Source organism: Syngnathus scovelli, chromosome 7 (assembly GCF_024217435.2).
Source record: "Syngnathus scovelli strain Florida chromosome 7, RoL_Ssco_1.2, whole genome shotgun sequence".
NCBI classification, from domain to species: domain Eukaryota; kingdom Metazoa; phylum Chordata; class Actinopteri; order Syngnathiformes; family Syngnathidae; genus Syngnathus; species Syngnathus scovelli.
The window spans coordinates 4553947-4567697 of NC_090853.1; the positions used below are offsets into that span (position 1 = coordinate 4553947).

At 47.6% G+C, this 13751-nt stretch overlaps 1 protein-coding gene across 1 annotated transcript in view; it reads left to right on the forward strand.

Annotated features, from left to right (window-relative positions):
* Positions 1-1783: 1783 nt before the first annotated feature.
* The window catches only part of robo1 (roundabout, axon guidance receptor, homolog 1 (Drosophila)), a 104177-nt gene continuing 92209 nt past the window's right edge, over positions 1784-13751 (forward strand). The window contains exon 1 of the mRNA XM_049726149.2: positions 1784-1966. The gene's annotated coding sequence lies outside the window, so the exon portion shown is untranslated. The remainder of the gene's footprint in view (positions 1967-13751) is intronic.

Below are 13751 nucleotides of genomic sequence, written 5' to 3' on the forward strand. Positions count from 1 at the left end.
GTCCAGAACTCTGCTGCATGCCTCATTAGCCAAACTGCCTTTTTGCTTTCATCGCATCAGCCCCACCCTCTTGTTGATTTTATGTACAGTGTCCTTGAGGGCCTTGAAATGTGCTTACATATTATATTATTAGTGTTAATATGATATTTTGTAGCTTTAAGATTAATTCCCTTGGCTACGTAAGCGCATCATTGTCCAATTAGATGCGGATGCAACACCCTTCATTAAAGCCCCCCCCCTTGCCCCAACCCTTCATCAGATCCCCCCGTCACCAAAACCATCTTGGCAGGAAAGGTCACACGAACAAGACAATGCCACTTTTTTCCTCTTTTCCATATTAATGAGCAGAGCGCTGATGAATAATTTCAAGAGGAAATGAGCACCAAGGCTCCCGTGGGACTTGCGTGTTCTCTCACCGTACACATACGAATTGTTTGCGAGCGATTGTGAATTACGCTCGCATGGAAATATTGTCTCAGACGTGGGCGCCAAGTATTGACCAGCCTATGAAAAGAGCAAATAAATCCTCCAGTATTTCGCACATTAACACAGATAATGTTTTTTATTTTTTTATTATTAATAAAATTTTACAGGCAAGGATTTTTCAGTTCTAGTTGTTTTTTGTCTACTTATCATCAAGCTAGCATGTGGTGTAGCGGCACGGAGGCTTTTAGCGCGTGGTCGATGTTAAGCCGAAGCTCCGCGACAGCCGTTACCCATGACTACGTGCAAAAAAGACACTCATTGACTCAGTGGGCGCTCTCTCCTCGGCCTCATTTGCCGAGAAATGAAGTGTGTCCGCTGCGCGCTCTGCGCCGACGGCGGGAAAAGGTCACAGATGTGCATAGAGCAGGCGTTGTTTTTTGTTCCTCAAATAGAATGGCCGCTTCTCAGCTTGTCGCTTCTTGTCATCATGCTGATTGTCCATGACTTTGGGAAATGGTGCCAAAGACTGGCCTCGTCAGCCTCCGACCTCGTCTTCCTCTCGTGCACTGGTTGCAATCAAAATGGATAGAAATAAATATTTAAAAAGCAACAGTTGGTAATAGTTGAAATACAAACACACACACACACACACACACACACACACACACACACATACACACATCGATTGATGAATTAGCGGGGCGTAGTGGCGGCTATCGAGCAGCATGATCCATAGACACAGATCAATTATGATTGGACTAATTTGCCATCGATCAACTCGAGTCATTTGCCCAATTACATTTGTTCTCGCAGGAACAATAACCTCCTTTCTTCTTCTGTTCCACATGATTGCCTCCAAGGAATCCAAACAATGCATTTATTGTTATTGTATATATTATTATTAATTTACATGTTTTTCTGATTTTTGGGGGAAATATTTTTTCTTCCATTTTTAGTAACAGAAAACTAAAAATCCAAACAACAGATTTCCTTTTCGTCAGACGGAAAAAAAAAAATCTGTTAAAAAAATAATACTTTGGAAAACAGGTAAGCAATTTTTGAATTTTAATTAATTTCAGGCTATACTGCACAGCATTAAAAGCGCTTTCTCTCATTTTTTTTTATATTTGTTATACAAACACCTTCCTCAAACAGGAGTCAGCCAACCACCAGGGAGCGCCGCTTCTTCCTTGTTTAGTATGCGTCCTACTGGCCAAATAGGGCTACTGCTCCAGATGGGTCTTCCTGTCAAAGGTCAAGGGTCAAAAGTAAGTAGCCTCAGCATTCAAGTGGGCTCTTGGCAAGATGACATTTTGCATTTGACATTTTGCATTATTTTCCAACCGCACAATGTCAAGCCCTCAAGCACGCAGCATCCAGTGGCAAAAGTCAAACATTGCACTGGTGCAAAAAATGGCCCATGCTACTTAGATCAAGAGACTTTCAAAGAACACAAACATTTGTGTTTCGAGTGGACATTGCGAGCAAGTCAAGAATTCTTGGGGGGCTTGCTTCAAGAAAGTCTGCCTCAGCATCTGTGGTGAGTACCAAGCATTTTATTGAATGCTTCTCCTTTTTATTTGGTAAAGATGGATTGTGAAGTGGCGTATTGTGGTATTGCGGCTTGGAGGCGAGCCCTACTGAAAGCAGAGTGTTCAAGTACTGAAGCTGAAATGCTTGCCAGACCATTAAAAGTACAATTTGGCTTTTGGAGGATGGCATTTGCAAGCCACATGTTTGTTCTTGGCTGGGATGTGATATTTCTGAAGAATGCCTGAATGCATGTGACATTTTCATGCAATGTTGTCCCAACTTGTCGCGGAGATGATCCGCCCCCTTCACCTTTACCTGCTCTAATTGTGCCATCTTTTTTGTTGGTCATGTGTGTGCAATTACGCGTGAAAGCTGGCAGTAGAAGCATTCCGTTAATTCTGTCATAATTGTCCATGTTTGAATCGCAATATGTCATCAGTGGGAGGGGAAGTCGGCAGCAGGCAGGCAGCTGTGCACTAGCACGCACAAAACAGGCTAAGTGGGTGAAAAAAAAAAAAAAAGCCAACGTGAACATTTTTCTGTTCCTTTGTGCATCATCAACCCCAAAAAATTCTCTGTAATAGTGTTGTAGTCGTTTGTGGAATATGAACGAGGCAAATCCACTTCACTCTCAGGGCGGCCATTTTGCAACTGGTTTTGGACTGCAAATGACATCACCGTTGTCAGGTGGTCGGTCACAACCAATCACCAATCACATGTCATTTTCAGTCCACTGCCACTAACTATACTTATTATACTTTTGGCGCAAAACTCTAACAGGTTTCGTTTTATTGAGGAGGCCTTGGCACGGATTGGCTTGGAGCTCAACTGCAAACAAACACAAGAACGCAAATGAGATGAGCCAACTCATGACTGGCAAAGAGCGGCTCGTCGTCAACACCAAGACGCTCGCTCGCTCGCTCGCCGATTCACTCTCGCACTTTCTGAGTGTCTTTCATGAGCGGATGCTCATTGAAGTGTGTCCATCTTGCACCCCGGCGTTGAATCGCGCTGCCATCTGCTGTCGCTGCCCGAGTGAAGAAAGCCACTCTTGTTGTGAAGCTCAAAGCGCCGCTACCAATTAGGACCGTGGCCGCGTGGCTTTCACTGCCGCCAACCCATTCTAACGCAGAGAAAAGATGGCCGCTAATTGGATGTGGAATGCGAGCACGGATGATGATGGATTCGTGCGGTTATGCAAATCCGGGCTGAGACGCAAAAAATGGCGCAGATACTTTTGGGGTCAAAGGTCATTAGGTTGTTCGGGTTTTTATTTTACCAACCACCTATCTGCAAACGCTAGCCCGGCCGCCGCAACGGTCCAATGGGTGCTCTCGAAATGTTTGCGTGGACGGGCGGAATGAGACGTCTGCACATGAAAGGCCGAGCGAGCGGCGGTGGCGGGGTCTGACAGATGACCGCGCGCGTGGAACAAAGGCGATTTGAAGTGATGGACGCTGAGACGAACGTGCCGCTCGCTGCCGCTGAGATGGCAAAGATAAATGGCTGCAAAGAACACCTGAACGCTGCATTGCTTCAAAGAAAAGAAACTCATTTTCATTCGCACGCACGCGGCCACTCAAGTTCTTGCACAAAGGGCAGAAAATCACCACACGGCCATCGACCGCTATCATTTTTTAAAAGCCTGATTTGCTGTCCAAATGATTTAAATTGATGGACACACGTTTGACTGGCAAACTCGGACGTTGTCAGACCTCCGTTACGACATGGAAAGCGTCTTGAGGCTCTGCAGTATGTTCATTTTGAAAAGGTGTTAAACGACAAACGCAACACCAGCAAAGCTACAAAAACCTGCTGCAGCTATGCTAATGTGATTTTTTTTTTTTTTGCGCTAATGCGCGTGTCTGGCAGCGGCTCCAAGCAGTGTGTCGCGGCGCGGCGCGGGGGTCACTCCGTTGCATATTGTTCAGCTGCTCGGCTGGAGCGTATTCATAAAACAAGACAATAAGGAGGCTGCTGAGTGGGCTCTCTCTCTCTCTCTCTCTCTCTCTCGCTCTCTCTCTCTCTCTCTCGCTCTCTCTCTCTCTCTCTCTCGCTCTCTCTCTCGCTCGCTCTCGCTCGCGCTCGCTGTGGTTGTGTTTGGGCGCACGCCGGCGGAATATTGATTGCGTTGACTCTCTGCGCTTCAATTAAAGGATGCTCCCCGCGCTCGGCTGGATGTCTCCCTCAGCCATCCTGCGGGATGCCCTCACGGCCGCGCCGAGACGATTGCGAATGGGATCTCTGTTCCTTCTCACCTTATTCCCCCTCGCCCTTTGGCCCACCTCACCTCACCCTACCCCCACTCACCGCAGCGTTGTCGCAGTGTGCAAAGGAGAGGCATGCGTGCGTGAGTGCGCATACTAACGCCGTCTGCGCTCAACCATTTTTTTTTTTCTTCCCGTCCTTCCACCTGGCGCTCTGGAGTCTCATGAATAAGCTGTTCTTAAAGCAGTCATATGATACTATTTTAAGCCTTCCGCAGTTAATTATAGGCACGTATGTGCACATTATGTGTGAGCGTTGGCACAATGGCCATCAAATTTATATTACATATAATTTAAGTTATTTTGGCGGCCGTTTTTCAAAGCCTGGTGGACTGGACTGGACGCGCAACACGTTTCGAGGTGCCTTCAATGGTCGCTTGGAAAAATGAGTGCTGAACATCAAAAGTCAAAATCAGACACAAAAAAAACAAAGATTTAAAACGGTGAATCCATTAAAACAATGCCCAACGGTGCTAGTTTTTTAGGAGCATATTTGGTGTAAAAACTAAAAAAAAAAGTTTCTTCAAGTGCAACGTAGTTCTGCATGGGTGAAAAAATGTCTGGTCGGCGCTGCGCCATCACGCATGAGAAGGCGACGATTGCTGTTTGAATTTTTCCACACAAGGTTCCCGAAAAGAGGGCTTGCGGGGGCCGCTTTGTTCCAATCGACAACTCGTCGTGAATTTCTATTTGCAGTCGGACGCGGTCGGGCGCTTGGGGTTGGGGGGTGCCATTTATATTCATACTTCGCAGCGTGGGCCGCGTGGCCATTCCGCAAGTCTTATTCAAATGTGTTGTGAGCGTCGCTATAAAAACCTCTCGGCAGCGCTCGCTGTGAAGAAGATGGCCCGCCGCGCTGGAGGGGAAAATTACTCAGAAGGGGGGGGGGCAAGGTGGGGGATTTCCTTTGGGGACAAAAGTAGTTTTCCCCTCCGAGTATGATTTTTGGAGCAAATTATGGAAAATACTTTTGAAAGCTTCCTTCCTGCTCAGTAAGACTGGAAGAACGAAAATGAGGCGCGTCAAATACTTATGTGACACGGCGGCTGCCCAACGGATCATGTCGAAGGGAATGGATTGGTTACGCCGCTTTTGCGGCCTGACGAGCGTGCTTGAAATTCACATTTGGGGGAGATCCTGTTACTAGCTTACCTTAAAATAAGCGTTGCTTAATATGCTGAAGGGCTTTCCGTCAGCCCTCGGAGCCTCGTGACTCCTCTCTCGTTGACCTCTCTGAGGTGTTTTGTGGGTTTTTTGCCCCCTCCCACGTCGATTGATTAAAGACGCATTAATCACGCTGAGGGATTATCCCGTGCCCGCAAAACGGCTTCTTTCTCTAGTAAGCCAATTATGCTTTTTATGGGATGAGAAGGTTAAATGGGCCGCCCGGGCAATTCATTGCGGACGCTGACACTTTAGCTCTGCGGAGAAAGAGGAGGATGGATGGCTGGAGGATGAATGGAGGACGGAGGAGACGGCAGGCCGGCGGAGGTCACCGTACGCCTTCCAGTGGGGGGTTGAATAGCAAAAAGCGAGCCAAAAAGCATCAAGAGATAGCAATGAAGGCCTATTAAAGTTAATTGGGGGGGGGGCAAAGGTAAGCTTGCGTGATGCTGAGCCACGGTCTCCCTTTTTGGCGCGCCAGAGAAGAAATTCATAGCTTCACGAGCCACAGTCCGAGCTAGCAAAGTTCGATTAGCATGTCGTTGGCTAACGTCAAAAGCCAATGTAGCAGTGCACATCTTCACGAGTGAACTCAAAACTCAATTAGCGCGTGATTGTTGCTCGACACGAAGAATAAATATGTGCGAGCTTTTTCAGGTGTTGCCAAATGATCGACCCCAAAAAAAAAAAATCTTTCCACGCTTAAATTGTCCGGTGCCACGAGCGATGAGAGTCGAAGGCTGCCCCCCCCGTGCCCCGGAATAAACGAGGCATTTGTCCAGCAGATGGCTGACAAGGCGGCCGCCGACTTAATGTGCTGTTTAGTTTTCATTACGTGAGGGGAGACAAAGCGTGGAAAGGGGCAATTTTGGGCCTGCTAAAAAGTCCATTTGTTCTCGCGCTCGGCATTTTTAGTGAGCGACTTGTAAACACCAGCGTGCTACTTGGCCATTCAACAATGCAAAGGTGGACTATTTCTGCTCTCTCTGTTCTGAAATGTCAAATCCTTTTGAATCCGCCATTTTGTAATCTTTGGGCCGGATAATTGATTTATACTAAAATATTTTTTCATCTACAGCGCTTGTTCATCCTGAAAATATTCTTTCAAAGTGTGTTTAATGACTACCTTGATTGCTATAAAAGCATCCCTGGGCAGTATTGAAATGGTGGATTTCACTTATTGTAACCATGGCGACGGATGGAGAGGAGATGACTGGAATGGTGATAGGCAGTATAGAAATGGGATTGTAGCGGGTTCCTCTGCGCTCTGGTCAATGATGAGCATGGATTGCCTCCCATGAGATGTCAACCCGGAATTAGTGAGGCGCGGCTGTTTTGCATTGGAAATGGCGGCCGCTCGGGTCCCCGTAGACCGGCGCGCCGCTGATTACTCGCCACACTTTGCTGGGTTTTAATCCCGCTGTCGATTTAGCCTTTCGGTGTTGTCGGCCTGATGCGCTCACGCGTTTAAATCCCTCGGCAGTGTGTTTTGCTAGATTTGGAGAATTCCCCTTTTCTCGTGACATATTTCCCTGCATTTGAAAAGGCGTCTGAGATTGCAGCATGACGTCATCGTGCACAAACTTAAATTATACGTATCGCTTCGTATTATAGTAGCTGCCGGATACTTTGCCCGATCAAAAAAGACAACATTTATGTTTTTTTTCTGGAGTGTTGGTGTGGCGTGGACGTCACTGGCACTTGTGCGTGAGGCTTGTTGATGGCGGCCGGCCGACCGGGCTCCTCCGTCTGCCGTGTTTGCGTGTAAATGATGCAAAAGAAACACAGCGGCGGGGGGCTCAATTACTGCCACCGCTCGTCTTATCAATAATTGCTTTTTTTCCCCTTTTCCTAGTCCAGCAATTTAAGATGAAATGATAGCATGCCCACGGGTTCCCCCCCCCCTCCCTCTCTCTCACCACTTCTCTGCTTTCTGTCCTTCATTGTGAAGGAATGAAACTCAATTTGATAAACAGCAGTGCCTATTGTGCGCTAATGTTATCATGCGGCAAAATATGAAACCAGTCGGAGGAAAAGATGTACAAATGAGTTTTTTTTTTTTTATACCACCCCCCTTCACTTGCCGTTTATTATTCCGCTGGCAATTGAGGGAATTGGCTCGCTGCCGGCTGCTAGTTTTTACAATTTCCATCCGCCCCCCCGCCACCCCTGTTAAGCTCAGCCTTCAGTGTGGGGAGTTAGGAAGAGGACATCATCAGTTCACTGGAGGCAAAGGAACATTTATTTCCATTGGCATCTTACTTTTGCCAATGCGCCCTCACTTTTGTCAGCTCATTTGAAGCAGCGCGGACAGCTCGGCCATTTTCATGTCAGCCCCATGCACGCCGTTTGAAAGCAATTCCAAAGCTGCTTTGGTCTCCATGTGTCAAGCCAGTAGGCCACCACACTCATTTTGTATTTTTTTTAAATTGTTTGACAAAAATTAATGCCATAAGTGAAATCAGTCATTTATTTACGAGTAAATGCTTGATTCTATTATTTAATGTTTTTTTTCCCCCAAAAAGTTTGTGGTTAAATTTATAGTGACATTAAATACTACATATTTCAATGTAACCTTTTAAAAACCATGTACGACAATACTGACTTGATCTTATTTTTTAAAATGTTAATTTATTTGAATGAAAGCCTCATTCAAGGCTTTCTTCACATTTTTATTGGGTGCTTATTTCAACCTAAGGCTGCATTGCATTCCCGGGTGGCCTGCTGTGCGCTTCTCCAAAGTGTAACCTTTCCATCTGACCATCAGAGCAGCTCCAAATGTCACCGTCGAATCCGTCTGCCAGTATTGGGCCCACTTTTGATGTCACGTTGGCTCTCCCCGTCCATTTTTGGTCATTTGGGGCCCAGGGGCCGGGGAGGCAGCCAGACGAGACCCCATCTGGACAGAGCGCCGCTACCTACCAACTCTCGCCCCCCCTGGCAATTTGAGAAGGGGGCGGGGGGCACTCAGCGCTCATCAGCGGCAGTCAAAGGTTTCCCCCGGATAACCCCCCCTCTCCTCCCCACCTCATTATTGACCAAAAGCTGCTAAGTGGGGAGCCCCGCTTACGGCCAGCATGTGCACCGCCGCTTTCAATTCTATCCACGTGCTTGAGGACCTTTCTGCATCTTTTAACCTTCCCTACTGTTCATTTTGCATGCAGGCGCCGTATTTCCCGGGCCAAGAATATCCTTGGAATAATTGTCTTCAAAATGTATGAGACATTTATTTATTTATTCTACCAGCGCTCATTGATATCTTCTTTATCCTCCGGGAGGAGCCGAGAGGTCAACACTGTCCGGTATGTCCAGGTGGCATCATCACAATGCCGTGTTCCTTTCAGCTGGCTTCTGGCTCGACGATTTGTCGGGTCTTTACTTCTTCACTCGTGTGCCGGCGTCCGGCCGTTTGCAAACATTTGCTTTGTCTGGCGTGTGGTCATGAGGCCAATTAGCTCACTCCAAAACGTGTTTATCCAGGCTGTCGGCTGTTTTTTTTTCTCCCTTTTTGTGTAAAATATAACTGAAATGAAGTGAGTGCTGAGGTGGCGTTTATTGAGGCCCGCAATTTTGACTGCGGCCGCTAATGGCTGTCAAGAGGCCACTTTCCACTCAGACGTTCGGGCGATAGGCACACTGTGGCGAATGCTCGATGGGAGAAAAGTACACCAGCCTTGTCACCCAAAAAAAAAAGCCATTGGACGGGGTTCTTCAGAAAAGATTTTGAACGGCTCGCCATTGTGCAGACAAAAGCCAAAGTTTGTTGGTTGTCCTCTGTGACGCATCGTTTGTGCATCTCGGTTCCGCAAGCCCGCACCGGTGCCCTTGATTTGGTCATTGATTACGAGGCGCGAGTCCCCCCCAAACTGTTGTCCGTCTAGCAGTATTGTGAGATGGCGCACTTTTGAGAGGGTCATTACTCATGCCAAGATAGAAATCAATGTGATGGAGACAGAGAGAGAGCACAAAGAAAGGTAGAATCAATTGAGGAGAGAGAGGAGCGAGAGATTAAGCTGCTTTGTTACAGAATAAGATCCGCGCTAATCCCCCCCCCTGCCCCGATGGCCTTTTGTTGAGCCGTGATGAGCTAATTGGAATTACTGAAATAGCACAGCGCCGAACGAGGCCGTCCGGGAGTATCGGCGAAACTTCCGTGCATGTTCTCAGGTAAATCAGCAGACGCTGCTTTTGATGATGTTTGTTTACAATTGGCGTCGGCATAGCCGAAAAAGTACAGCTGACCTCCAGGGAATTACATTTGAGAAAATGAGGGAATTTCAGATGCATTCAAGAGACAGTATTTTTTTCTCAAAATATTCATTCTTGAGTAAACAAGAATAAGACGCCCACATTTATTTTAAATTAAAATATATTACAAAATATTTTTTTCTCAAAATATTTTAACCGGTATTATTTCTCAAAATATTCAATCTTGAGTAAACAAAAATAAGATGCCCACAAAAGTTTGTATTGATTACTAACGGGAGGGTGGGGGTGCCACACTATGGTTCGCTTAAGTTGCCGATCGATCCGATTCAAAGCTTCCGTGAGGAAATGAGCATCAATGACCTGCGAGCGCGGTTGTTAATTACGCCTTACGCGTGAACAACTACACATCAGCAAGACTTTTTTTTGGTCACACATTTTAACCTTGGATTTAGCCGATCCTCCGTCCATTTTGAACGTCCGCGGCGTTGAATATATTGCGTGTCACGCGTTGAGGACGATTCAAGTGTCCTCGGAAAATGGCCCACTTGGCCAATCGCTGATCATCAACATAGCACGCAGCGTTTGGCCGCTGTGCAGCTCCCTTTATCACCACAGGTAGCATCCTGAGCAACTGGCCTCAAAGCTCTCCCCTAGGTAGCCCCGCCCTCCTTCCCTCCAGACAATCGCGGGGGCCCCCCTCTCCCTTCGGCTTTGTTTTGGCTCCGCTTGTTTAGAAATAAATCACATTCATACAACACCTGAGCTGGCCATGGCTGACGGAATCGAGGTTTTCCCAGGTGGGCCCTGATTCAAATCAAGTCTCAGGGCGAAAACATGCAGGCACACACACATGCAGGCACAGGCACACGTACGCTTTTGCAAGCACAAAGGTTGCAGTCGATCAAAGCCAACTCATGCACGATCGCCGTGCGTCCGTACACACGCAAGCATGTTCGTGTGTGTGCGTCAAGAATATGAACTGCATATTTTTTTTCGTGAACCCACCAAAATAAAAGCACACGGCCACGGTGAAGCAGTCATTCTGTTCGCGTTTGAAATGTGGTGGGACTTGCAGAATACTATTATCACGAGAGGAGCCTCCTTTCATAATTCAAGTGATTTACTAAGTAAGATGTCCAATAAAAGCGGGCCCCTCGTTTTTCATCAGCGCCGTCACATTTGGTTGCGGCGCCCGAGCCGGACTCTGCACACATATCACATATGCTTTGTAGTTTTTTTGCACCAGTGGGCTAAAAGTCTGTTTAATGTCTGCTCGGATTGATTGTGAGCTTTGTATACTCGCAAACGTCTCCTCCGGGTCGCTCCCTGATTAAATACCTTTGCCGTCGCGGCTGTGTGGAAAAGGGGCTTTAGGAGTCAGTTGTGCGGAAGGGGAGGGAGGCCATCGATAAAACGCCAAGCTATTTTAGAAGCGTCGATGATTCACGGCCGCTCGCTCGGCGCGCTTCGATAAAACGGTCAAAACAAACCGCCGGGAAACTTAGATGCCATTCTGGCCGCTATGCACGACCGAATTAAAGTCACAAGCGGGAGGCCACAAATCTGAAAAAGAGGCACCAAGTCTGAAAGTGACATCAGTACGCTCCACAAGTGCCTAAAAAGCAAGCACAGAGTTCAAGTGGCAGGTGCGCAAAAGCCCGAAAAAGAAAAGACCTGAAAATGAAATCTAACAGTTGGGCAAAAAAGCAATCCGATCATCTGATTCTGAAAAAGAAGCGCAGTCTGGGACCTGATAAAACGTGCAAGTCTGAAAAAGAAGCACAGGATGGAGCTGAATTTTTGGACAAGCAGGACGTCATGGCATCGACTTGAACGTAGGCTCGTTTGCGTTAACGTCGCGTCTTTGTGCTGTTCCTTGCCGGACAATGACTGGACGCTGAGCAGACCCGAGTACCCCCGCCCAAACAGCCGCACGGCGCCAACCTCCTCCGCCTCACGGGCCAAATGGGCCCTCTCCGCTCCAAAACCCGATTTTGCTTCCCTTCCAACTGCTTTGCGCCGTCCGTTTAGCGCGTCGCTAATAATCGGGCCGAGATCATCGCTGGGCCAAAATGACGAATGGCTGCGAGTCGGAGCAGGTGGGCTTGCTCTTTTCCAGATAACCCCCCCTTTTTGTTTTTGGGTCGGGAAGAATAGGAGTACGCCTCCTCCATCCTAATGGTCTTATCGAGATACGCAGGAGGTGTTTGCCCGGCGCCGAGCTCTTGTAATGAGCAGACGGAGAAAGATGAAACAGTCAAATGAGACACGCAGCTCGCCCGCATTAGCATATAGATAAGCAACGCCGTCGATACGTGCTGGGGAAATGCACAAAAAAGCACTTTTACCGGGGATTCGTGTAAAAAGACCATTTTCCGCTTGCTTTTTGACGTCCAGCGTGTCAAAGTGAAACGTGGAACGCTAAAGCTTTTTGCGATGCGCATGTCGCGCTGCCAAGCAGCGTCTCCATTCACATTTTTTTTTCTGAAACGAAATAAGCCTTGTTAGAAAGTCGGGGAAAGAAGTGCAGATAGGAAAAAGTGACAAAGCGAGACGGTGCGGAAAAATGACAAATGAAATGACAATTAGTGATAGTAACTACAGAAAAGAAGCACGGAGATGACAAAGTCTGACATCAGCATGTTACGCAAAAACCTGAAAATGATGCACAAAGCATGTCAAGTTGTGCTCCTGATACATTTTCCTCCTTCCGTTCTTCTTTCGCGTCTCATTCCGATGTCCCGGCCGAGTTTTATTAGCTAGCTTGTAAAATCTTCTGTGATTGGCCAGTGATTGTTTAGGGGCGTGGCCTAGCGAATGGTGACCATTCTCGGACATTTTGATGGCAAAGTTGATCAACGGATGGCGGCAGGCATCTTGTTAGAGGTCTGATGCGTGCGATTAGATACGTCTCCGTCTTCCAATTATGGGAAAGGTGGGGCGCATGCATCATTTTCATGGATCTGCAGACGCGCTCTTTTTTTATTGGGGCGCACCCACTGGCTTGTTTATGGGGTGATATATGTGTGCGCGCGCGTCTGGGGACCTTCCAGAAGTGCGATGCGGAGCCTCATTAGAACACGCCGACGCGTACGTCTCCCACGGTGCCCCTTTATTTCGTTTATTGAATGATCATAAAATGTTATGTTATGAGGCAAACGTGATTAATAAGCCCTACGCGGGGATCAGAAAATAAAAAATAAAAAACAAATAGCAACACAATGAAATTACAAGGCAATAAGATTTGCATATATTTCCTTGGCGAGACGGAAGGGCTGGGGCCCAAACTGGAAGCAAACGTCCATTCGGCCCAGTGTTCATGTGGCTCCATTTTATTTCTATATTTAACTCATTCACTGCCATTGACGCATATAGACGTCAAAATCTGGCAGCCCAGATAAACTACAACTTTGACGTCTATGTGCGTCAATGGCAGTGAATAAACTAATGAAGGTCAATTGCTAATCTTGACACGTTTCAAGGCCAGCTATAAAAACAAAATGGGAGTCGGAACCCAATCGGCGTCCAAAGGAGAATTGAGTTGCGGCGTGCTCTAATCGGGCGGTCACCGCCACCGTTTGCTCGTCGGGGCTTGAGCCGATAAAGCTGACGTCGATCGATAACCATTTCTTCTCCTCGTCCTTCATCTTCACTCCATCAATGGGCGGGCGGCGCTTTGGTCCACAAGTGATTGTGGCGCAGATAAGCGCCCGTTGGCCGCCACTTCAATCTTCGCTCTAACCCACGCTCACCTCCATCAAGAAACCTCCATAATGCATGTGAGCAGCCTCGCCACAAGCTGTTAATGTGCTTTAAAGACAACATCACGTCTCTTTTTCATATGAACCAAGCAGATCTGGCATCACCATTTCGTGCTTCCATTCAATCGACATTCTGCTGTTCCTTGTAGTGCACGCCCAGGCCATCAGGGGGCAGTGTAATACATCCATCCATCCATCCATTTTCTGAACCGCTTAGTCCCCACGGGGGTCGCGGGCGTGCTGGAGCCTATCCCAGCCGTCATCGGGCAGTAGGCGGGGGACACCCTGAACTGGTTGCCAGCCAATCGCCGGGCACACAGAGACAGACAACCAATCGCACACACACTCACACCTAGGGACAATTTGGAGTCTTCAATCGGCCTACCAAGCA